This window comes from Meleagris gallopavo, chromosome 3 (genome assembly GCF_905368555.1).
Source record: "Meleagris gallopavo chromosome 3, MGAL_WU_HG_1.1, whole genome shotgun sequence".
NCBI lineage: Eukaryota > Metazoa > Chordata > Aves > Galliformes > Phasianidae > Meleagris > Meleagris gallopavo.
The window spans coordinates 29,702,892-29,727,612 of NC_139406.1; the positions used below are offsets into that span (position 1 = coordinate 29,702,892).

The window sequence follows — 24,721 nt, forward strand, 5'->3', positions numbered from 1 at the left end:
ACTGTTTATCAGTATTTGAAGGCTGTCAACATCCCAAACTCTGATACTTTCTCCCTTGGCAATTTTATTTTATTTTTTAATTACAGCAGTCTTTATTCTAGGCAGAATTTGTGGAATTGGCTGGAAAGATAAAGAACATCATTTCATCAGGATCCTTGGATCTGAATCTTTGTCTTTATTTGTCCTCATGCGACTGAGGAATGCACTTGGGAGTCAAGATTGCCTTCACGGATAAGGAAAAGTCCCACAAGTACAGAGTAATTTCACTACTTCTTGGATGTGTGAGCTGTGGGAAGACAGCCCCCCTCTTTTTCATTACTTACTTATGTTGCTGTGTATGGAAAGTTATTTCTGTATGATGAAAGCGTTTGTCAGGAGTAGACAGGTTGTTTTGAATGGCGTTGCTTTTGAATTCAGTTTATAATTAGACTCCTTCCCTGTATGCTTTTCCCTTTTTCCTTTATTTATTTATTTTCTTTTTTTTTTATTATTATTGTAAGAGTCTGTATCTAGTACATTGCTTTCCTTTGCATGAAAGACTTAATAGTCCATCACCTAATTTCCATGTTAATTAGGCACGTGACTCCTCTCAATAACTGCCATTATCCTCACTCGCTTAATACATACTTCTGTACCCTCAGCAATGATCTGATAAAGAACATTATCAGTGCAAAATACATAGAACAAGAAACCATGGGGATTAGATATTAAGGAGGACACTGTGGGGACTGTGTTAATTGAGACGATCAGCAAGATTAAGATAAGTCTTGCTGCTTTCTCATATTGGTCCTAATGACACAATGCAGAGCCCAAAGCACTTTACCTGCTGTACAACGTATTTAAGTCGCTTTCTTCCCCAGGGTTTGTAATCTAATCTTCTGGATAAAACACTTTGCTGAGTGAAAACAGCTGGTGTTAAAAGCTGTATTTTTAAGATACAGCACCTGCATAAGGTTTTTAAAACTGCTAAAAATAGTGAAGGCTAATAGAAGTTGTAATGTGCTCTATGTGTGCACACATCCAGAAAGATAAACAGAAGTCTGTGTGTGAGCGCACAGCATGGCCTGAGCTGGTACTGTTGTTGTTCCACCTTCAAGAGGGAGCTTTGCCTGGGTATCTCCAGAGGCCTCTTCTATACCATATTTCCCTGATAATTCATAAGAGTGGGGGTGCTAATATCATTATTTTAAAAGATTGTTCCTCCTTTAAGAATATTGGCTTTTTCCTCAAAATGGTTGCTGCCTACAATTAAAATGAAGATTTCTCCAGCAAATGATTTTGCATAAATAGATTCTGAATAATAGAGTTGTTGTCAAGAAAAAGAAATAGGCACTACCCAGATCTTTTTCAAATCAATTCTTGATGGAGTTCTTCAAAGGGGGATAAACATTGCTGGTATAATGATTTGCCACATGACCTTGCACTTAAAGTGCTAAGCAAGGTGAAAAACAACATATCCAAACATGAAAAAATGCTGATTTCAATTCCTAAAGTAATATTTTTCTAGCTAGGACTATTTCTGTTATGAGCTGGCATGCACATTCAGAGAGAAAGTTAAGATTTTCCTTCAGCAATATGTGATATCTCCCACTCAACTAGATAACTGAGATGCTATTTCGCTTCACGAAAAGCACTTTTGTATGTCTGCAGGCAATACAACCCAAAAGCAATTTGAGAGGAAAGGTAAGTTTTGCATTTGTGGCAAAAGAGTGAGCGTTCATTGTGGTTCTGATTGTCCTGCCCTCTGAGCCAGCCTCTTTCCCCTAAGGTCCCATGGAGTTCGGTGGACCAGGGGTTCCGTTGACCAGAGACCTTCTCCAACCTCAGAGAGCACTACAACCAAGAACCACTGTGACACAGGCTGCCAAGAGTCCTTGTTTTCCATGGGACCAACATGTCAGCAAGATACAGATCGACGTGGCAGCAAGCAGGAGTTGAAAACATTCACTGATGGTAAGAAATCTGATGTAAATGGCCTACTGAATCCAAACTGATGTTCCTCAGATGCTTTGCTGCTCCGCCCAGGTGCAAACCAGTATCTTCCTTAGGCAATGGGATGTATAGCAAGAAAAACTGCTGGTACAGAAAACATAGGCTGCTTGGGGACAGTCGTCATTGCCTGACAAGAAATGTGACTTAAAACACCATACACACTTGGTAGAGCACTGATCTTCTAAACTGGAGAATGTTACAAAGACGGCAGAAGCATAATGACAGAAGCAAACATAGAAATGTAAAGGAGTGGGAAAAATAATATGAGGAAGGAGTGCACATTAAGCAGCCAAAAAGACATTACTTTGCTGTGAAGGAGTTGAACATTATTGGTGAAAAGCCTATTCTCTTTCAGCGGAAGAATGAAGGCAGGAATAACAAATTAAAAAGCAATATGCAACATATGGGAAAAAGAAAGAGGTAATAAAGATCCATATAGATAAGAGCTTATGAAGTGTAGAAAATTGGTAAAGGATACTAAAGATATCAGAATAAAATCCATGGCTGATCTGGCTACGTTTTGGAAGAAGTGTTTCTTGAAAGCTTATTAGTAATAGCAGAAAAAACTATCAGTGTCATAGACTCATTACTAACTAGAGACAGCAAGTCATTAGTAACAATGAAGAAAGAGGCAAAATAGTTCAACAATTATTTCTGTATTCTGTTAGAGTAATGCATCTTTGGATATATTAATAATTAGGAAAGACACTGAACAACTTGTACCAAAGTTAAACATTATCAAAATCGTAAGGTCCAAAAAAGCAATCCCCAATAGTGTGGAAACCTGCAAAGGTCCTTGTCAATACTGAGTAAAACTTCCAAGGCAAATGAAATCACCCAGGTAAATACAGTCCAACTTGGTACTAATCTCAGGCAAAGTAATGGAGTAATTGGTGGAAGATCTAATTAATAAAGCATTTAAAGATAAGACTGTAATTAATGCAATCTTACTGACAAGGGATTGCAATTTCAGACTGGGACACATAGTTGACAGGGAGTAACCAGGAGCAATCTGTTCAAAACTGGGGGACAGAAGGAGAAACTTCTAAATTTGGTGATGAGGTAAGGCTGCTTTAAGGGCTGGAACCCAAGCAGAGAGGCAAGGCAGGGTCCGGTGGGAAAAGCAGCAGCTGACTATTCCATGGGCAACTGCATTGTCACATGCATGCAGTTTGTGTGAAAGGCAAGCTTCTGGCTTTTGACTTGCAGTTCTTTAATATAGAAAAATCATTCAGGTAAATAAATTATGTGATTATGAAGCAATCTGCAAAGATATAAATGAAGCAGCAGCAGGAAACAAGGCAGGATAGGCTGTTTCTGGAAGCGAGGGGAGCAATGAGGCTGTGGGATGTTCAGTTGGCAAAGAAATAGAGGATAAAGAGAAGAGAGGGAAAGGGGCAAGCAATACAGGTTTTAGAGGCTACATAAAATGTCCTTAACCAGCTTTCATGAAAAACTGAGTGTGTGACTGAACTCCCCTCCTAAAAGAGTGCTCCAGCAGATTAACAGGAATACAATGAAGGGTCATTTTTTTTTCTCTTGGAGCTATTGAATTTTTTCCTTTCATTGAATCAGTACATTGCAGATTTTGCTTATCAAAAGTCCTCTAGTGCTGTTTGATGATGAGCCATATTCTGCCTTGACTTCCATCCCAGGCATCCCCACTAAGTTCAGTGATGTCTTGTGGAGAATAAAGCAAGGCAGACGTTAGCTTGATGTCTTTAACAGTGTTGCAGCTGCTAATGAAGCACGATCCGATGTGGTACGTTTGGAGACTGTCACTGAAGTGTGGTAGAATAGACAGTCTCTGCTGCCTCTGCAATTGATTTATCAAGTGCACTATGTGTATAGGAAATTGGAACATCTATTCTCTTCTGTTTGGTTTTGTTGCCATTGATGAGTCACATGGATAAAAGATACAAGAAATATTTCGGGAATTTTTGGCAATGAAATGGTTTTCCTTTTCTCCCACTCCTTCCCCACCCAAAAGTAATAGAGCTGTCAGGCTTATTAGATAGCACAGTCAAGTTTTAAAAAGTAAAGAATGGGAGTATTGCTTTTATAAGAAAGAGCTGTAGACCTGGAAATGATCCATATTTGGAATATAAATGCAAGCTGTTATGCAGACCAAAGTATCTATTTGGAGCCAAATTACTCAACAACATCTATCTATGCCTCTTCAACACCTGCAGATTAGCAGTGTAATCTTGTGGAGGTTGCTATAGCTACGTCTCTGGAGCAGGTGGAGTTCTTCATCTCTGGGAGCACTGCTATGTTCATTCTTTGCAAATAAGCCACCTAAGGGTATGTTTAAAATGTCACCCTGGTGGCGTCAGTCCCTATCTCTCTGACACTGTCACATCAGATCTGTTCTTATCCGATTGAGCCCAGCTGTTTTCTTAAGAAACAATACTGCTTCCATCAAAGTGTACTGCCTTCTCCATGACCACGTGTGCCTGGGCACCAGGTTTTGCCAATCCAGACCTACTCAGGCCATAAAGCACATCTTTGAGGTTAAGCTGGGGAGGACAGCCCAGGTTTATCTTGCAGTTGTGTAGTCTTGTCTAGGCTTGTAGCACACACAACTGTAAGTTAGCACAGAGCAAAACTACCAGCCTTCAGCAACAACACTAGTCAGGGCCTACAAGTAGTCCCTGGCTTCAGTCAGGTAGTAAGAGTGGTGCTAACTATGAGGATTTTGTGTACCCTTGTCTTCCATCATGGGCTTTGCTTTTACACTGAATACTTGATCCTTCTTGCTTGGGCTCTCCTGTCATTTGCCACAGCAAAGAGTTGCCCACATGACCCTGCTTTCCATTTGTCTGTCTGCAGTGACTGGCATAGCTATAACCCTTAACCTTCTGCCAATCAAGCCCACATCATGCTAACCTTTGTGAAAATGTAATAGGAATCTCTGGTCGAAAAGCTGATATCCTGGAAAAAGAGCCCTGACAAGCATTAAAATAAATGACAAAAGGCTAAGAAGAAGAAGCACCAAAGACTAGAAAATAAACAAATCAGGATACTTTGACTTGTCTGATTTTGTCATTCTCCTTGTTTCTCTTTTGCTTTAGTTGTATATGAAGTGCAGGCTTTTCATTCCCCAGTGAAGGTAGGGAAAGAGAGATTTCCTACCAAAACCTGTCAACAACAGCAACAATAACAGAGGATGTTTTCCCTCCTTGGCAAATTTTAATTTCTACAGTAGAAAGCTGAATATCAGAAAATGCTCCAAACATAGTAACGCTTCAGTAGGTTTCAGAAAAGAAAGTTCCAGACTTCCCCAGAAAGAAAGACAGAAAAGAAAGAATAATATTTTTGCCAAGCAGCAGAGTGACCAACTTTATGCTCAGCACCACATTTTCCATTCATTGCTTTTCCTTCCAGTTTATTTTGTCTCTTGTCATGTCTCTGATACACTGTCTTTTTAACTTCCAAATTCCTGAAATATGTCCGCTCCACAGAGCCTCCTAACTTTTGTCCTCCCCAAAACTAGCGCTGTGAAATTTATTTCCAAAAGTTCAGGCATATAAAAATATGCCACATTGCCTTGAGACACATCCATCTCTGGGTCAATTGGTGTCTTACGCATCACGACTGTATTTCTCTTACCCTAAAGGCAACTTCTATATTCCAGTTCTCCAGACTACTGGTAAAATAAACCAGGGAAAATGATGAAGAGGCCACTCGTTATGATGCAGGCTGCTTAGGGACTGGTCTTTCCACTTATTTCAGGAATGGCTGCTGAAAAAGGTGAGTAAGACAGGCAGTGTGGAGGAAATCTTGTCAGTCCTGCCTTTCTTCTGAGTCAGACTTGTTCATAGCTGGTGATCAAAACTTTCCAAAAGCAGGGATGTGTGCTCTGCCTTTGAAAAGAGCTATCAGTCCAAAACAGAGAAATGAAGGCAGCCACAGTCCCGTGTGCTATGAGAGAACGGGCTCCTGTCTGGGTGCTGAATTCCCATTAGCACCGAGCCATCGCTCAGCGATAATTAAGCCATAGCGGCAATGCGGCTTGCGAAATGTGTGCCCACACACACATAGATATGAAAATGGATGGCTTTTGTGTTTCCCAAGATTCATGTCCAGAATCGGGTGTCTGGGGGTTTTTTTGTTTGTTTTTTGCAGGGCTTTTGAGTGTGTGTGTGTGTGTACATTTTTCTTCCTTGAGTTGTTTTCTTCTTCTTTTTTTTTTTTTCTTTCCTCTAAGGGCTATTAAAATCTGTAAACTGTTAATTTTGTACTATGCCAAATTAGGAGTAACATTTGTTCATGATTTAGCTGCCAGGAATTTGGTTTTGCTTTTTGTGGCCTTCCTAACAAGCAGACGAAAGGTACACAGAGATCTGCCATACACTCGCGTACATGAACGAGGCTGTCAAAATCAGCTAGCATCTTGGGAGTGTGTAGTCTCCCACCCCAAGACTCCTGTAGTGGGCTTCTTTTGACAAAAACAAGCTTTCCTTAAGGCATGTCTAATCAAACACATAAAATTTTAAACACACACACCATAACATTAGTCACTTTTGAAACTAGCAGCCTTACACATGAAAAAGGAAAAGTGTGGTCTTAGTAATTGCCACCATGCCTGTTTTACCCATAGCACCCACAGAAGTTTTTCCATAGGGCAGAAACTCTTTCATGGAAGTCTTCTGTATGATTTTGCTAAGGAAAATATTTTAAAAAGTAGACCAGTCTGAAGTTAAATCAATCCTTAGGCTGACGTGTGATCTTGTTTCATAACTAAAAGAAAAGCCATGCAAGGCTAATTTGTAGAAAATGCTACAAATTACAGCATCAAATTTTGATTCTCTTTAGGGGAGAAGGAAGCTTACTTCCATCCCACAGCACAGTGCTGGGCTTGACCCCAGCCCATGCTGTGTCGCAAATTGGTGGGCCCTGCGATTCATATGCCAGAGAATTCTGGTGGGTCATCCGTGCTTTGCGGCACAGCTTCCTCTCTATTGCCATTGCTATGGAAATTGTTTCTTGAGGCAACCCTAATTTTCCTTTCATCAGTCAATTAGGGGCAGGCTCTGCACTGCGTTGTTTGTTTCCCTAGTGCTGCGCTGTGTGATATTATTTTCTTCACGACAAATTAACCACAGCTGGACTTGTCTGGAATTGCTAAGAATGCTCTTACGTAAAGTGAAGAAAAAGGGAAAAATAGATATTGAAGGCATGAGAAACAGAAACTGATATTTTGGGGATGTCCTCTAAGTTCCCCCTGCTCAAATCACATCATCTTTCAGGGCCGGTCAAGCTGACGTAGAGAAAAACCCATAGCACTTGAGAGTACCATTGGTGACACTTCTTGTTGTGTTGGGCTATGTAACCAGCCAAGATCTCTTCAGAAAGGTCCAGTAATAAGGATTTCCCACATGCCTTTACCACAGACCCAATCAAGCCAAGACTCCAGTGATCTATGTTGGGAAATGTCCTTTCAGGGAATAAAGGAAAGCAAGCACAATTTACATGATTCTTTTTCACTGGTGTGTCAGTCTGGTACCTGGAGCTTTGAAATTCTCACATTGTTTTCTTTTAGCTCAAACAAACTTATTTTACATTTTCCCTCCACTTTCCCCCACCTTCTATGCTCCACTGCAGCAACAGTCTCCCATAACACATTAGCAGATTAAAAATAACCTTCTGCCATCCTTCATCTACTTTAGCCAATTTAAAACCAGACTACCCCAGGCTCCACAGAACAGAGGAAGCAGAGCATGCATGTGTGCATGCATATGGGTTCTGACCCAAAGGAACCAATTCTGATAGAAAGAAGCAAGAGTTTATTTCTACTTCCTAGATAGATCTGATTTTGCACTTCCTTCTCCTGCTGCCTGTTTTTTCTGCTGCTAAGACAATCAGCTGAAGGTCCAGAAAATTAATGATTACAGTTATTGTGGGACAAGAACAAGAACAATGATTCATGAACACCAGGACAACAAACAACAAAAACAAACAAAAAAACAACCATTAATGCATTCATCTTTCCTGCAGCTATCAGATCCTGATGATCAGAGCTGAGTGAGCAGCAGAGAGAGTTACTCAAGCAGAGGCAGAGCCAGGTTCTGAACTGGCCCTGGATGCAGATGCTTCTTGGAGACTAGTGTGAAAAGGGCTGCCAACTTGTGTCCCCACCTCCACTGTAAGTATTGCAAGAGGATCTTTGATCCACAGGCATCAAGGAGGAAAGCTGGCTGAGAGCAACTGCAGCACCCCACTGGCACATGATCTCCACCTCTGGATTCCTCTTGCTATGCATCTTGATACACACGACAGCATTCACAGGAAATGCTTCATGTGGCCAGTTTAGATAAAAACCCCTTTAATGAGAGTTTGGAACTGTTTTCTTTGAACATGTAATCATTGGCTTTGCAGATTGTTTGTGCTGGTTATTAAGAGGTGTTAACCAGGTTCAGTCAATCTAGCAGCTGAGCTAGATAGCATATTACTGAAATTTCTGGGTAACCTGAACTGACCCCAAATCTTTTCACCCGTTCTGGTCCCTTGAACACATGTGAAAATCAATAGCTCAGAAACCCCTTCAATGTCTCTATCCCTGCATGAACTCCATTTTTTCCCAGCTGCTACTCATTTACCTACCAGGGTTACCAGCTGCTCTCCTGGGGATTGCTGCCAATGTTGCATCACCAAGGGTGAAATGATGTCAAGACACTACTGAGTACGTACTGAGCTGATAGGAAAACCACAGTTTGTTGCCCTGGACCATCACACACATCTGCACCTATTCAACCGCATTCGCTACTCTGAAAGAGCCACCATTATTTATTTGGCAGACCAAATAAAGCTGTTTTGCACCTGTCCTAGCAGTGAACTTGATCAGAAAGCCACCCCAGCCAAACCTTTACTGTCATAACGATCTCCTCCGCTCTGATGTCTGATTATTCAGTGCACGCGGAGGAACACAACACCCTGCCAGACAGATCCCAATGCACTCTGCCCTCCTGTACTGCTGTACAGCTGCATTTCTGGCACAAATCAAGGACCCTACACTGATCGAATATCTTTCTTATTTATGAAGCAAAGTACTGAATCACTTATTTAGTATGGTTGTTGTTTTTTCCCCTCATCTGAATTTGAAAACAGTTCCTGGCAATGGAGTATTGAACAAAAACTTTGAGATTGATGGATGAGGTTGGTTTTGTGTGGGGAGGTAAAGGACGTTTCAGTGCTGATAACTGTGCGTTAGACTCCCTACTTAGCAAGTTGATAATATTCTTAAAGATTTAAGTACTCTCCAGGATGGAATTAAAATTGTACTTTTCAAATGTAGTGCATGTAGGACTTATAAATTCTCTGGTGATACACTAGCTTGTGGAAAATGCTCATTAATATCTGTTATTTTCTTACTATCAATAATTCTTAAGGGCCTGCTATACAAATATTTAGGGTAAAATGCTTAGTGGCATTTTACTCAGAGCACTTATGATCACTAGGGTGGCAACAGAATGTAGCCACAGCCGCAGCTTTTCTGATTTGCTCTCTAAAAATGATTTAGCAAAAAAGTATCTGCATTGACATGGAAGCAGTCATCTCCCATTTCACTGCTTTGCATTTCTGAACCAATAATCCCTCTGTTGCCTGCAAGTTGGGACCAATTATTTTATGTTATTATACATTCTTTCAAAATTAAGCCCTAAAGCAAAACAAAAACAAACCTCCAAACACATCTACACCTCTTGTGTATGAAAGTCTTAGCAAGGTATTTCTCAGTTTTCAGCACTACTAAGCAAGAACAGGAGCCCCCAGCAACATCACTTTGGACATCCACGCACATGGACAGAACGTGGTGAAGGAGCCCTGGGGAGGGAGGAGAATGGAGAAGACCTGCCCAATGTTCCTCCACTTTCCCGTGCAGGTAAATCCCTCATTATGAGAGGAGTCAATGGTCTTTGTCCACACAGATCACAAAGTAGGCCTATGTTTTAATTCTCTTGGAAAAATATGGAGGTTTCCTCCTGTTGGGCATTTTCATGCTCTCTTTCTCCAGCAAACGGACTGAATTCAGGAAGCCTTTTCCACTGGTTAGGCGACAGCCCACTGCTAATGGGGGCACTGGAGATGTGGATGATGAAATGTCCAAACTCTGTCTATCCACAACCTCGTGCTGCATCATCTCTGAAATAATGCTCCAGCTCTGACATTCACTTATTTATATAACCACGGGCTGACTTTTTGTCTGTTTTCTCTAAGCTGCTGTGGGTTTTGTTTCCAGTAGGCGTATTACTTGATTAATGATCTTTCTGTTAACACTTGCTCATATGCCATATGGGATCTTCTTGGGTTATCTAAATGCACAAAATACTAAAAACAACTTTTTGTTTCTTTCCTTTTTTTTTTTTTTTTTTTTTTTTTGTCTCAGCTCAACTCTGTTTTTAATAGCGAAGTACCTTCTCCCCTCTGTCCTCCTCCCTAACCCCCTAAAAGAAGAACATTTTTCCTAGCTTCTCCAGACTTCACACTGTTGAATGTTACTTGTGATTCATGCTGTTACCTTGTGCAGTACTCCAGGAAAATAGACCATGGACAGGCTCTGTCAGGAAGGGTTTTGTAATGGATGTGTCATTTCTCTTGTATCTATATTAAAGACAAAATCCTGTGATGGCTGATGAATTTGTAGACCCCATCTCTCTGAAATCACATTAGCTGCTCAGAACAGGAAGGCTGCTTTTCTTTCAGGCAATGATGATAACACTTTCCTGGATGCAGGTCGAAAAATATTTACATCAATATAAATAAGCAGTGTGTAACTATAAATAAAGAACACAGGTAATAAAATGTTATCATTGAAGTTGAGATTAAAATTGAATCCTGCCAAGCCCTAAACATAGATCATGATAGACAAATCCAATATACCTTTTTTTTTTTTTTCGGTGGTGCTGTAATTATAGACTAGGTAAAGAAAAAAAGATTATACAGCAGACATAATTTGTAATGATTTCAGTAACATTTCTGAGGTAATGCCATGAGAAGCAATGACTACTTGTGCATGCTTCTCCACAAGTGTACATATCCCCCCACCAAGACATGCACTTGGATTTCAACCAGAGCATGCTGTGAGCTGGCTAGCTGCAGTCTGCTTGGCTGGGTCACCTCTGCCAGAGCTGTCCTTTCCCTGACACTGCAGCCTGATGCCCTGACCAATGGAAGCTCTTGCTGTAAGATCCAAAGACAAATGGAGAAGCAGTTCCCAAACCTGGAGAGAAGTCCTATGTGACCAACAGTCAGGTGACAGCCCACAGAACGCGTCAACATGGTGCTGTAGCATGGGGTCATCACTTGATGGAGTGTTACCCACTGCCTACGCACCCCTCACCATCGTGGCTCCCTAGGAGCAGCTAACAGATGTTTTGGGGGTTTGTTATTGGCACAGATCCTGCTCTCCTTCTGACTAGGGGGGATGGGTTCCTGGGTGGGTTCCCCTCCTTTCTAGCAGGGTGTTTATCCATACTGTATCTAACTGCTGGCTGGATATCAGCTCTTCCCAGAGTCTTCTCCAGGCTGAACAGCCCCAGCTCTCTCAGCCTGTCCTCACAGGGGAGGTGCTCCATCTCTTGGATCATTTTTCTGGCCTTCCATTGGACGTGTTCCAACAGCTCCACATCTCTCATAGGAAGCAGCCACTTCGTGGCAAGGGCCTGGTCTTAGCCCTGTGTCCTCCACCGGATGAGGTAGGAAAAGGTTTGCATCCATGAGCAGCATGGTTTGGCATGGAAAAGCACAGATGGGCTCAGAAACAGTCTCCAAGCTGCTCTTGACAAGGTAGGAGGCATTCCTTTTAAGTTAACCAGGAATGGAGGCTCACACTGACTCTCTGGAAATCAAGGCTTGAGGCCAAAAGCAAACTCTGGTATCTCAACAGATGAAAATAGAGCTTTAAAAAATAAGAACATGTCACAGAATTAAATGAGAACCACAAATTTAGCAAGTCTGGTGACTTCCCAAGAGAAGTTGAGGAGAAACGTAGAGAAAACACTTCTTTTTGAGACACAGTGAAATGAATTACTAGTCCCTTCTGTAAAATCTGTTTAAGTCTTGACTGTTGGATATTTACTTTCAAAGAAGTCAGCTTCCACTGCAGTCTGCTGAAGAGCCCTAACTTGACTGTGCAGATGCAATTACTGAAAATGAATCTGTCAGAGAAATATCATGTAAACAAGGAGTTCTGCTTGGGCTCTCCTCCTGAAGCCATCTTTGCCTCAGGGATAACCTAAGCCAATGCTTCGCAAACCCAGTGGGAACAAGCAACACAGGCACAAGGCAGACTGTCTAAGAAGGTTAGTAAAACTTCAAAGTGTTAGCCATGAGCTGGTAATTGGTACCTGGGAGCCAGCCATCCACAGGGAACATCAAACAGAGTTATTTTTGGCTCTCCACAAAAAAATGTCAGGATAATTTTATTTGGGTTCCATTTCAGAACACCAGCAGCCCCTGATGGACAACAAACTCCTGGTGCTTCTGCACCTTGATGCACTCATGGGTGTTTATTTTGACAGGGGGTTGACAGCATTTCAGTGCATAGTGCATCACAAGTGATTTGTAAGGTGAGTTCAGCCTGATAGTGGGTTCCTCTGAGCCCAGCCCAGTGCATTGGGTTTCAGAGCAACAAGATCCCTCTGCCACTAACTAGACCTCTCTGCAATTGTGCCTTTCTTCTCATAATAGAGAACTTATCCCCCACAGTTCATCCTTTCTCTTTGATCTGCGCATGTTTCTGTAGGCAATTACACATTAATATATCAAAGGCTATTGACAATGCCAAGAAATGGGTATGCTAACATTCTTGTTTAATCATACATGGGTTTGGGTGTTATTTGTTTTGTTTTGTGTGTGTGGCATGTTTTGTTTTGTTTTAGTAAGATTGACAGCAGAATCTTGCAGTTAGAAGCCAGGCACTGGAACACGAGGTCATTTTGATTTCTATGAGATGAGAGTTACAGCTGGAATTCTGGATTCGGTTTCCACCTCTTCTCCATACCTTCGCTGTGCTTTTAGCACAGTGTGGCCAGGTACCCAGGTGCCTAAATTCCATAGCCTGAAAATTTTGCTCAAGGGACTGCTGTTCACCAAGACTGCAGCATATGTTTCCTTCAGCCCTTGTTCTGCACAGCAAAAGCACATGGGAGCTCACTGAACCATAGCACATGATTAACTTCAGGCACATGTTTCAGAGCTTTCCTGAAAAAGGATGAGTTGTTACTCAGAGCAACCGCTTTCTCACTGTTCCTTCTGTGAAACGGGCAGAAAATGGGCAGGTATTGCCTTTCTACCACCTCTAACTGAAACACTCTGCATACTTTTGCTTCCCAAAGTTTGCATGGCTCAAATAAAAATGCTTACTTGAAAGTTCAGGCTTGTCAATGATTTCTGACTGTTTTTTAAAGAAGGTAATGGTGTTTGTTTCTTTTACTTTTCCATGATCATTCAAGTGTTGGTAAGGGCAAATTTTGAGCACAAGTTTTATATTTCTCGGGAAATGAACATATTTCACTTGCTTTTCTAAAAATATCATACTTTCAACTTTCAGTTGTTTATCCAAATATTCCTATTCCCCACTGTATTCTGAACATTTGATCTATGTGAGGCAATGCTCTGTTTAACCTTGCTTGTACTGAAAGCAATAAAATATAAAATGAATAGGTGGAAAGGGATAGTAAATCCCTACTGAGAAATTATCTGGCAGTTTCTGAGTCATGGGAAGATATCAACAAAGTGAAATTTATTTAATATTGATGAATGGGACAGTAATGCACCTAGGGAGAAATAACAGCAATCAACACAGATATTTAGGAGACATTAATATAGAAAAAGACCTTGGGGTTGAAGCGGATAATGAAGTGCATAAGAGCTCACATTGCAAAACAAGCAATTGGTGTTCCAGAGTGTGCAGTGTCAAAAGAGATCTGCCATGCAGCAAAGTGAGGGATAACTGCGGTATCACTCAGCCTGGGTAAGACTGGAGCTGGAGTGGGGTATGAATTTTTCAGCCTCCTTTTTTTAAGAAGACACAGGAAAGTGGAAGAGAAGTAAAAGACGGGTAGCAGAAATGACAAAGAGAGCTGCGGGCATTGCGTGTGAAGGCGCAACGGAAAGTAATTCATTTGGCAGGAGGGAGCAGCGCCAGCCCTCCTGTCTGCGTGCTGTGTGAATGGACTTTCCCTGCAGCAGCAATGGTAAAAGGGTCTCAAATTAAAAATGGAACAACTCCATTTAGATACAAGAGAAATGACTTAATACTAAGGACTGTTACACGGGCAATGGAGTAAGCTGGCTGGTGAGCAGCTGAACACGAGGCACTGTCAATAGAAGGTTTCTGGGGTGAGACTGGAAAAAGTGCCAGTGGGATTACAGCAGAAGAGGCTTCTCAGCATGAGCATGGCTAACACAAAGGTCCTTTGCTGTCATTTTCATCGACACTTCTGGGATCTCAAAGGATGTACACAATAAAAGAGACGACGTCCATTTTTTTTAATGAAATCCATCTGCCACGCTCAGTAAGACTACACGGTGACTGGGACGAGAGGTGCAGCCATACAAGACTCACCCCTGTATCCCATCTGCTTTCCAAGCATTCACAGGAGTGGGCCCAGGAGCTGAAGATGCTGCAGAGGTGGGTTATAGCCATGTGCATTTTCAAAGAAGTTGGCACAGCTCCTGCCCATTTTGAAACATTTGCTTCTGGAATTTGTAATGCTTGTACCAGTTAAATACTAGATTATCATAAGTGTAATTTACATGTTTCCCAAGTAAGGGAATGCGAGTGGAGAAGAGAATTTCTGAATGTTCATATTTCCAAATTAAACCAGTGTAAATGAGCCTGCTGTTCAATTCAGTGTGTAACACATTATTTCATGGCTGTCTCCTCAATATTACAAGGCCCCTTTTACATCAGGCAGTGTCACACCCCATCCAAATCACCGTGAGATAAAGATGTTCCCCTTTAATGTAATAAAGGACGACAACAATACTCCAACGGAGCCAGCGCTGTGTGTGATTTGTTACAAATGTTCCATCTCCAGATCGGGAAGCACTGCACCATGACACCTTGTCATGAGCAGACCCTCCATGGCACAGCTCCTACTGGCTCCTTCTCCCAGTCTCCCTCTGTCTGCCGCTCCAGGATTTCCATGAGTGGGAGCAGAGCTTAGAGGCAAAGCACAGCCTGTGGTTCCTTTTGCCTCCTCACAGCCAAGAAGAGGAAAAGCACGGGATGGTTTTCTTCTTGTTCATCTGGGGCCTATGACAGCGGTCCCCTCCCACTCTGGTCGTTTCATGGTTAGGATGCCAGCGGGAAGAGAGCAAAAGAATGATTTGTGGGACTGTAAGTCAATCATAATGCAGTCCAGATAGCCATAAAATATATTTACTTCTACCAATAGGTGAAATTTATGGTGCTGCTCAATGGAAAGTAAAATGCTCCCACAGGGTGAGGGGAATTCTGGAGAGGTTCCTATTCATTTAAAGGGAACTGTATTACTCCTAACTCTTCTTCCTTCCCTAGCTTTATTTTGCAGCAGGCAACCCCATAAATCGGCCTGGGTGGCAGCCCTTTGGTGATGCACTGAAGCCCAGAGCACATCCTACAGGCACAGTACTCAGGGGCGAAGCAGTAAAGCTTGTCCCTTGCTCATGATATGATCAGTGCTGCCAGGCTGCTCCTGTCCCTGCCAGAGCCTCGGAGTTTGATGAGAAGCTGAGAATGACCCAGGTGGCCCTCCAGCCATTTCCAAATATCTGAGAGTTGTTGGACCTCTGCATCCACTACCATCTTCCTGTCCTACAGCCAATATTGAGCGTCCAGCAGAGCAAGAGTATATGTGGCCTCCTCAAAGGAACTGACCTGGAGCATTGTCCACCTCAGTTCCCCTATCACTGACTGTTCTGGGGAGGAAGATGGCTTAGAATCATAGAATAGGATCACAGAATCAGTAAGGTTGGAAAAGACCACTATGATCATCTAGTCCAACCACCAACCCACCCCCACCATGCTTACTAACCATGCCCTCAGTGCTGCATTCACATATTTCTTGAATACCTCCAGTGATGGTGACTCCATCACCTCCCTGGGCAGCCTATGGCACTGCCTCACCTCACCACTCCTTTTGAGAAGCAATTCTTCTACTATCCAACCTGAATCTCTCCTGGCACAACTTGAGGAATTATCCCTCATTCTATCATTGTTACCTGGGAGAGGAGACCAACTCCCACCTCACAACAACCTCTTATCAGGTCATTGTAGAAAGTGATAAGGTCTCCTCTGAGCCTCCTCTTCTCCAGACTAAATAATTCCAGTTCCCTTAACCATTCTTCATAAGACTTGAGCTCTAGACTCCTCATCAGCTTTGTTGCCCTTCCCTGAACACACTCCAGGGCCTCAATATCTTTCTTTTAGTGAGGGGTCCAAAACTGAGCACAGTACTCAAGGTGAGGCCTCGCCAGTGCTGAGTACAGACGGATGATTACCTCTCTGCTCCTGCTGGCAACATTATTTCTGATACAAGCCAGGATGTCATTGTCCTTCTTGGCCACCTGGGCACAACAGGGGCTCATTTTCAGCTGTCAACTAACACCTCCAGATCCTTTTCCTCTGCACAGCTTGTCAGGCATTCTGCCCCAGTCCTGCAGTGATGCAAGAGGTTGTTTTAATCCAAGTGCAGGAGCTGCAACTTGATCTTGTCAAATCTCATACAACTGGCCTCAGCCCATTGATCCAGCCTGTCCAGATCCTTCTGAAGAACCTTCCTACTCTCCAGCAGATTGACACTTCCTCTCAACTTGGTGTAATCTGCAAATTTAGCGAGACTTCTTCAACCTGAAAGCATGGTGTTCTCACTCCAGCAAGCACAGGGGAGTCCTATGTTATTTCATTCAGCTTCTGACACCATTGGTAAGCTGCACAGAGGTGGGTTTTTGTTTGTTTGTTTGTTTTTTGAAGGAAAAAGGTGGCCACTACCAGCAGCTTCCAGTTGGATGACAGCCTGCTGCTGTGCCCAGGAACTTTAAAATTGATCTGTTGGAGGAGTGGTTCAGTTTGGGGGAGCACTGTGCCTCAGCAGGAGCCAGCTCAGGATGAACCCATACTGTTAATTCTGGGTCCCATCTGATTTCTGTAATTTCTTTTGGCTGTGTGAGTACAGCTTCACAGAAACACAGCTCCTGCATGTGCTTTTCCAGCTTCCTTTGATCACATCAACAGCTAAGTGACAAGGGCTCCAAGGGAAATGGAGGTGCAAAACTGCACCATATGCCATAAGCCAAGTTCTAACCGGATGCTGACGATATAAATGCAGTCCCCTGACTCTATGGAGGTCATGGAGTCCATTGAGTCCACAGAATTATCTCTGAAAACAATCACAGCTTCTAATACTCTAATTTCTCTTCATAGTCAGTGTGCTGAGAGGCTGAGCACTTGTGTCCTGTGCCAAGCTCAGCCACTGGTTTCTAACTTTGGGCATGCTGCTTGGGCTTATGGAGTCTTGGCTTTCCTGTATAAGATGCTGCTAAAATGCTGACTTATGGGCTGGATGGTAAAACAATTTTCTCTGGCTGTAAGATGGTAATTTGACAAAATTGTGCCTTTCTTGTCAATGCACTTGTCACAGCAACTTCTATGTGGCAGGCACATTTCTCTGGTCTGGAAGGAGATGTCCTTTTTTATCAGAAGGTGTTCCACCTCAGCTGTGGAGGTGTAAGTGGAAAACAGCTTGGTGCTCCACACAAGAAGAGAGGCTGTTGGTAAACACTGTAATTCACAAAGGAGAACAAAGGTGAAAGATCATCTACACTCTGCAGCATCACTGGCACTGACAGAGAGGCGGTACAGCTTCTTGCAGAAGATGACTAACTGTGCCCAAACCTGCATGACCCAAAAGGGACATTGAGAAGTGCAGCTCTCATGTCACAGGTGACAACTCACTCGTCCCTCTTAGCATATGCACCTCTCAGACAAGAGCAAAAAGACTGCATGCAGCGCAGTAGTTAGGGCATGTTTAAACAGACCTCTTCTGGGCTTGAAGGCAAATCCCCCTCAGCTTGGATGAGTTTAACATATGGTGTGCTAACAGTCTCTCGGGTTTTATTAGCATTTTTGAAAGGCTGGATTTGCTTCCACTCCAGAACAGAAAGGTAAAAGCCTGGATTTTTTTTTTTTTTAAATGAAGCCATGTCTGGCTAGCCCTCATGCTGATCAGCATAAAATGCTTTGCAAGTCATTGATGAAGATCACTACATGAGAGAGAGGTACTATTATTCCTTGGGCATCCTGGAAGATTTAAGACTTACACTGTGGGCTCTAAATTGTCATTAGTTTGCAAATTCAAATCCCAAATTATTTCAGACAGAACAAAGACAGTTCTCTTCAGTAAGTACTAATTTCACAGGAAGTTTTAACTTCTCAGATTTCTCCGTATTTTAGCAAAAGTCTCATTTGCAGTTATTTCATACACTTTTCTGCTTGAAAAAACAGCCTTAGCTTTAGGTGATACTATATCTTGTCATCCTTCATAATGCAAAAAAAAAGTTAAAGTTATTACTTGGCTTAAGAGCCTGAGAAGAGAATTTCTCCCCAGATAAGTTTTGTAAAACTTAAAAATGGAAAGTGAAGTTTAGAATGGAAATATTTTTTCAGCCTGAATTGCAGTGGAGGTGAACAATATTTGCTGGAACATAAAATCCTGATTACTTCTATCGCAATGCTGGAAGTTCACCAGAAAAGATGAACAAAGTAAGCTCCAGCAAGTCAAAAAGTAAAAAGGCTGATTTCTGACAGGAGGTTCGCTTTCATAAGCAGTGCTATCGTGGCTAAGTTATGCCATAGCACTGATACGCTCAATTGTCACGTTTGCTACAGCAGCCCGAGTGATGTTGGACAATCAGGTTAAAGTGAGCAATTGTGAGTCAAACCCACAAACTGCCATTAGTGATGGTGTGTTCCAGTCACAGCAGAGCCACGCCAAGAGCTTTCCTCCGCCTCCTACAAAGCGGGAGCGGGCCCAAACCCTGAGATGTGCTGCCTGTCATTCTCCTGACAAAATGGAAATAGAGATATCTACACAGAAGAGTGTCTCATGATCAATGTCTCCTGCTTTGAAAATGAACAGTCCATCTTTCCTTCTGTATTTACTGCATTTATCATTTATGCGTCAGCAGGAGACCATTATCCTGTAACAATGTTCTGCTCTACTGACATTACCTCTTAATTATATCTTCATTAAAACCAAATTAGAAAACGGTCAGGAAAGTTAAGCCAACTGAATTGCTCATTTGGCTGAACATCCTGACACCTTTTTTCAGAAAAGTGATGCTGGCTCATGCAACAAAATGTTTAATGAACTACCTTGCTGCTGGGAAGTGTTGATTTTCATTTTAAATACTGAACTTGCTGCTCAGTCACACGGCAGTCATTCTGAAAGGACCCTGCTTAGTCGAATGCTAGCACAGTGGTATAGCTGGTTTTGCCTGTACCTGCAAAGTGATGATGTTAGTTTGGCTTTGTCACTGCAGCCTTTTCATAGAATCACAGAATGGCTTGATTTGGAAGGGTCCTTCAAGTGAATTGAGCCCCAATGGCCTACTGTGGGCAGGGTTGCCCCCACCAGCTCAATCTGCTCAGGGCCCCATCCAATCTGGCCCTGTACACATTCAGGAAGAGGCATCCACAGCTTCTCTGGGCAGCCCATTCCAATGTCTCACCACTCTCTGACAATAAAATTTCTTCCTACTTAATGTTTCGCCAAAATTCCCCCCTTTTACTTTAAAGCCATTCCCCCTTTTGCTATCATTACCAGACCATGTAAAATGTATGTTTCCCTCCTGTTTATAAGCTTATTTTCAATACAGGAAGGCCAAAAGTAGGTCTCCCCAAAGCTTTCTCTTCTCCTTCCTTTATTCCTTAACAATGAAGGCCTTAAGCCATGCCTGATGAGTGCAGAAAAATTGCATTCCACACCAATGTGTCCCATCAGCAGTGCTGTCACTATTTCTGCCGTGCTCTGTCCCACACTGCCAGAAGGTACAGGTGCAGAAGGACCCTGCAGCATCAGCTCTTTGTCGGTGGTGATGGTGCTCTCTATCCTGCAGGGCAGGGAACAGGGCTGCTTGCCCACACACCATCAAGGTGCTATGCGTTGCCTGTATTTTGTAGTAATATTCAACACAGGCAAATCCAGGCTGCCTGTTCTCATCCTGCACATGTGCTGAAGCAGTTGAAGGGCAGAATGACTCCTGCAGCAACTGGAGGAGTGTTCTCCATCCGTGCCGACAGCCCATCTAGTGCTTTATGAACTGCAGGAGTCAAGAGGGAGATGGTCACGCATCGTGCCAGGACTGGACAAGTCTGTGCCATTAGCATCAAAGCATATCTTGGACCTTCAGTCCTACAGCTTTAACAGCTCCTGAGTCTTGATCAGGACAACTCCCAGTAAACATTTTTGCATAGCCTACAATAGCCAAGCTCTTTCTTTGCTATGGGAACATCCAAACATACCAGTTCTAGGATTGTCTGTTGAGTGCATCCACAGCCTTCTCACAAATACCATCAGCCAGATGAAACTCAAGTGCAGCAGGAAGGCAAAGGTAACATACGTGGCTCCTCAGACACAGTCGAAGTGCCCCACACCCAGTGTTCAGCAGCATGGGGACATGGTCCTGTTAGCCACTGTTCTTATCAGCACAGTGAAATTTTAGAGAACAATCACTTAACAGTTAAGTATAACGTAGGGAAAAATATTAAAAAATGTCTTTTGAAGAGCTATTCTCCATAATGCTATGTAGGAGAGAAAATGAGTGTTCCATCTGGGGCAGGTTACAGATCAGAATCCTTGCAGCATAGGACTTCAAGCAAAGAAAGTTGGCAGTCTCAATGAGGAAAGTCAGAAGAAAAGTTTGGAAGGTTCAACCATAGTTCATGATTTGCAGCTTTGACAGCCAGAGGTGCACTGGGAAATGGAAATGCTTGTTCCAGAATCTGATATGTATTTGCAGTTTAAATAGGAAAAATAGATACTTTTTTGTGTGTGAAAATTGAGAGTAAGTGAAGGAAGAAGGTGTTAAGCATGTCTAGCTCTTTTTTTGTTCATATTTTAGAGTAATTTGCAATGGATGCTACAAGAGAAAAAGAAACCTTGCCCTTTTTCAGTAACAACATCCAGCTCCTCATTACAGCTTTGAAAGACAATTTAATAAGGAATTTCCAAAGAGGATCCATGCTGGCACTAACATCAGCAGTCAGCAAATGCACTGCATCCTTACCTCTGACATGAAAAGAAATCTCTACAATTTGAAACACCTGGATCCCTTCCTGGTCCTTCACTTCCTGGATGCATAGCTGCAAGAAAACAGCTTCAACTGTCACTAAATGGGAAAGTCATCCTTGAAACCTGATGGTCTGGTGTCTGCCTGGGATGCACTGGATGATTGGTGGTGCATATGGAGTGGGCAGAATAATCAGAGGGAAAAAGGGCAAGTGGATGATGATTTCAACCTACCAGTCGTGAGGTAAAATGAGTCTCCTTGGTTTGTTTACTGTAATGGAGAGGAGAAACTCACCATTTCAGTCAAGCAGTTGTTTCTCTAAGGATTGTACCTCATGTTCTGTAACTGTTTTATAGACAATCTATGATTCTATGTTTTCAGTTCAAAATAAGCAGAAATTAGAAGAAAAAAAGAGAAGGAGAGACAGAGAGTGAGAATACGCAGCAGAAATGATGCTGATGCAATCATTTCCCATTCTGAAACTGAGCAAGGAAGATGAGGATGTGGCTGCTTTAGTGATCACTATAACCAGCACAATTGACTGCTTGTGGATGACTAATCTTTCAGTTCAAGGGAGGTAAATTAAGACTTAGATATTTCAGCTTTATCCCAGCACTACAGGTAATGTAAGACCAATGGTCTGTGAATTCCTAATGCAAAAGAGATTTGTGGATGATAGAAGAACATAGAATGTAGACAATTTTGGAGTCGTATGAATTTTTAAACAACTCCTGAGGTGAGTTTTCTTTCATTTTAATTATTCTTTGACTCTATTCAGGCCCATCTGTATTTTAATCAAAAAGGATCATAAGAGTTTCATGGGTAAATGGAAAATGGATCTTGATAGATGCTCATTATACCTCATTTTCTTAACAGCTGAAGAAGCAACAAGAGAAATGAACTTAATACAGCAAGAAATGAGGTTCCGAGAAAGAGAAATGAAGAGCAAGATAAAGGATGATTAAATTAAAGGAACTAAAGCTGTGCCGGACATCCTAATTAAAACATATAAAGGAAGGATGCAGCACTGGACGCATGAGTATTCACATATGTGGATAAATAGCAAAAGAAGGAGAGCGTGGGAAGATCTGAAGATATGCTAGAAAAGAGGTGAGACATGATGCAAAGAGAAGGTGCCTGGAAAGGATGTGACTCTCCTGTTAACGAGAACAAGGATGCGGGGAGGACAAAGATGAGCTCTGGGAGCACGCTCCCAAGAGCAACAGGGTAGGTGGCAACTTTCAAGTTGGAATGAGGCAGGGTGGGGGCTGGAATGAGGCAGAGGTTGGAGAGTTCTCCAAGTAAATTAAAGCACCACTCCTATTTTTTTCCCACTCCATACTGACTTCACAACCCTCTGATTAGGAGGGGTTATGAAGTTCATTATATAGTGAAAGGAAGAAACTCAACTCTGCTCTGGGTAGAAAGACTTCACAGGATGCTACACCAAAGCTATATTTTACACCTATCCTGAAAAGCCACGGTGCACCAGAGCCAAACACAACACTGCTAACACTTATCAAGAACATGCCTTTGAGAAGCTTGTGCCTTTCTGCTGAGCACTAAAGGTTCCAGAGAGAAAAAAAGAAAAAAAAGTATTTATGCAGTTATTTGCAGGGGAAGTGAATAATACAGAGATATTTCTCAGCAGAGGAGAGATTATAAGAAGTCAGCAGATTATAAGAGAGTGACAGAACCCTGGAACAGGCTGCTCTGGGAGGTTACAGAGTCTCCTTCTCTGGATATACTCAAGATCTCCTGCATATTTTCCTGTGCAATCTGCTGTAGGGAACCTGCTTTCCAGTGGGGTTGGACTTGCTTATCTCCAGAGGTCCTTTCCAATTCCTATGATTTTGTGACTCTATGAAAGAAAAAAAAGACCCCATTTTCAGCCCCTATGAGGTGCTCCCAGCCCCCAGTTGCTGGCTGAATTTTGGCACCACTGAGCTGCAGGAAGAACAGTAGTTCTGAGTGCAGAATTTTCTTTCAAAGAGGGTATGCATCATGCACCAACAGGTGGAAGGGGATGTGGCATTAATGCCATTTCAGGAAGACAAGGGCAAGAAGGGAACTGAACATCTTGAAAGCAGGCAAAGCCCATGATCAGAGGAGGATGGTGTCATCAGTGTTGAACCCTGCAATTTTGTGACAGCAAAGAATATTCAGCTCAGCTGCCACAGGGAGCAAGAGACAGCAGTGAAAGGGAGCAAATGAATTTGAAAAAGTGAAGGGAGCAGGATTGGTCCATAAGCAATGTCAAATGTATGAGGACTGTTGGACCAGGAGAAAGAGGCTACCATGCATTTCCTTAGAGCTATCATCCTCATTCCAATACACTTGGGGGAAATAGGCAACAAGTTACAGAGGAATTCAAACAAAGTGAAGGATCTGTGTTTATGCTGAACTTGCAATTTTATGGAGATATTCCACTTCTCTTCAGAAGTAGAGACAAAATCCACAGGAAAGAAGGGATGCAAAGAAGTGGCAAAGCAGTGAAAATGGCACTTAAAAACAGAGAAAGTTTCAAGCAACAAAATGGAGATGAAGTGTTGCAAAGTGATGTTTAATTACTACATCTTTTGAGTTGAAAAGAAAAGGGAATCTGGTAAGAAACAAATCTGTAAATCAATCTGAATTGTTAGTACTTTTTTTTTTTTGCACAGGGTGGCTAAACAACTCCTCTTTTTTTCCCTCTACTGTCTTTCATAAAGCCATAAGAATGCCTCTAAATCCTAACACTCGGGGAAAATAATTAAGCTGCACATACCTGAATTTTAGCTGTTGTTAGAACTGATGCCACTAAAGTCAAGTAAGTCATTCCAGAAAAGCATCCAAATCTTGATACTGAAGAGCTTCCCTCCTACACTGGTTCTCTTCTGCTTTCATGTGAAGTGCCTGAAGAATGCCACAGATCTAAAATAAAACAATTCATGTATCAGTATGTTTGCAGTGATAAATATCTACATTGTCATCTCTTTTGGGAAAGGCAGCAATGAATTTTTCATGTCAAAGATTGCATGGCAACCTATGGATTGTGTTACATCGTTCATAGAATAATAGAATTAAAAACTGTCTTGGGTTGGAAGGGACCTTACAGATCATTTAGTTCTAAACCCATGCCATGGGCAGGGCTGCCACCCAGCAGCTCAGGCTGCCCAGGGCCCCATCCAACCTGATCTTGAAAGCTTCTAAGGATGGAGCATCCACAGCTTCTATGGGCAGCTGTGCCAGTGCCTCACTACCCTCTGAGTAAAAGATTTCTTCCTATATCTAATTTAAATCTCTCCTTTTTTAGTTTAAAACTATCACTCATTGTCCCATGCTTTTGTAAAAAGTCCCTCTCCAACTTCACTGTAGGTTTCTTTAGGTACTGGAGGCTGCTATAATTTCACCAGACTGAACAAGCCCAGCTCCCTCAGCCTTTCTTCATAGGAGAGATGCTCCAGCTCCCTGA

General features: G+C 42.4%; 2 long non-coding RNA genes across 3 annotated transcripts in view; one reads left to right on the forward strand and one right to left on the reverse strand.

The window, feature by feature from the left end:
• Positions 1 to 1,804: 1,804 nt before the first annotated feature.
• Positions 1,805 to 14,828, forward strand: LOC116216447 (uncharacterized). The gene is made up of 3 exons (XR_014882361.1): positions 1,805 to 1,953; positions 5,630 to 8,140; positions 9,730 to 14,828. It is a non-coding gene; the product is annotated as an uncharacterized LOC116216447 (long non-coding RNA).
• An 8,678-nt stretch (positions 14,829 to 23,506) lies between these two features.
• The window catches only part of LOC146544649 (uncharacterized), a 49,189-nt gene continuing 47,974 nt past the window's right edge, over positions 23,507 to 24,721 (reverse strand). For both annotated transcript variants that reach the window (XR_014882362.1, XR_014882363.1), the window contains one exon: positions 23,507 to 24,180. This is a non-coding gene — a long non-coding RNA (uncharacterized LOC146544649). The remainder of the gene's footprint in view (positions 24,181 to 24,721) is intronic.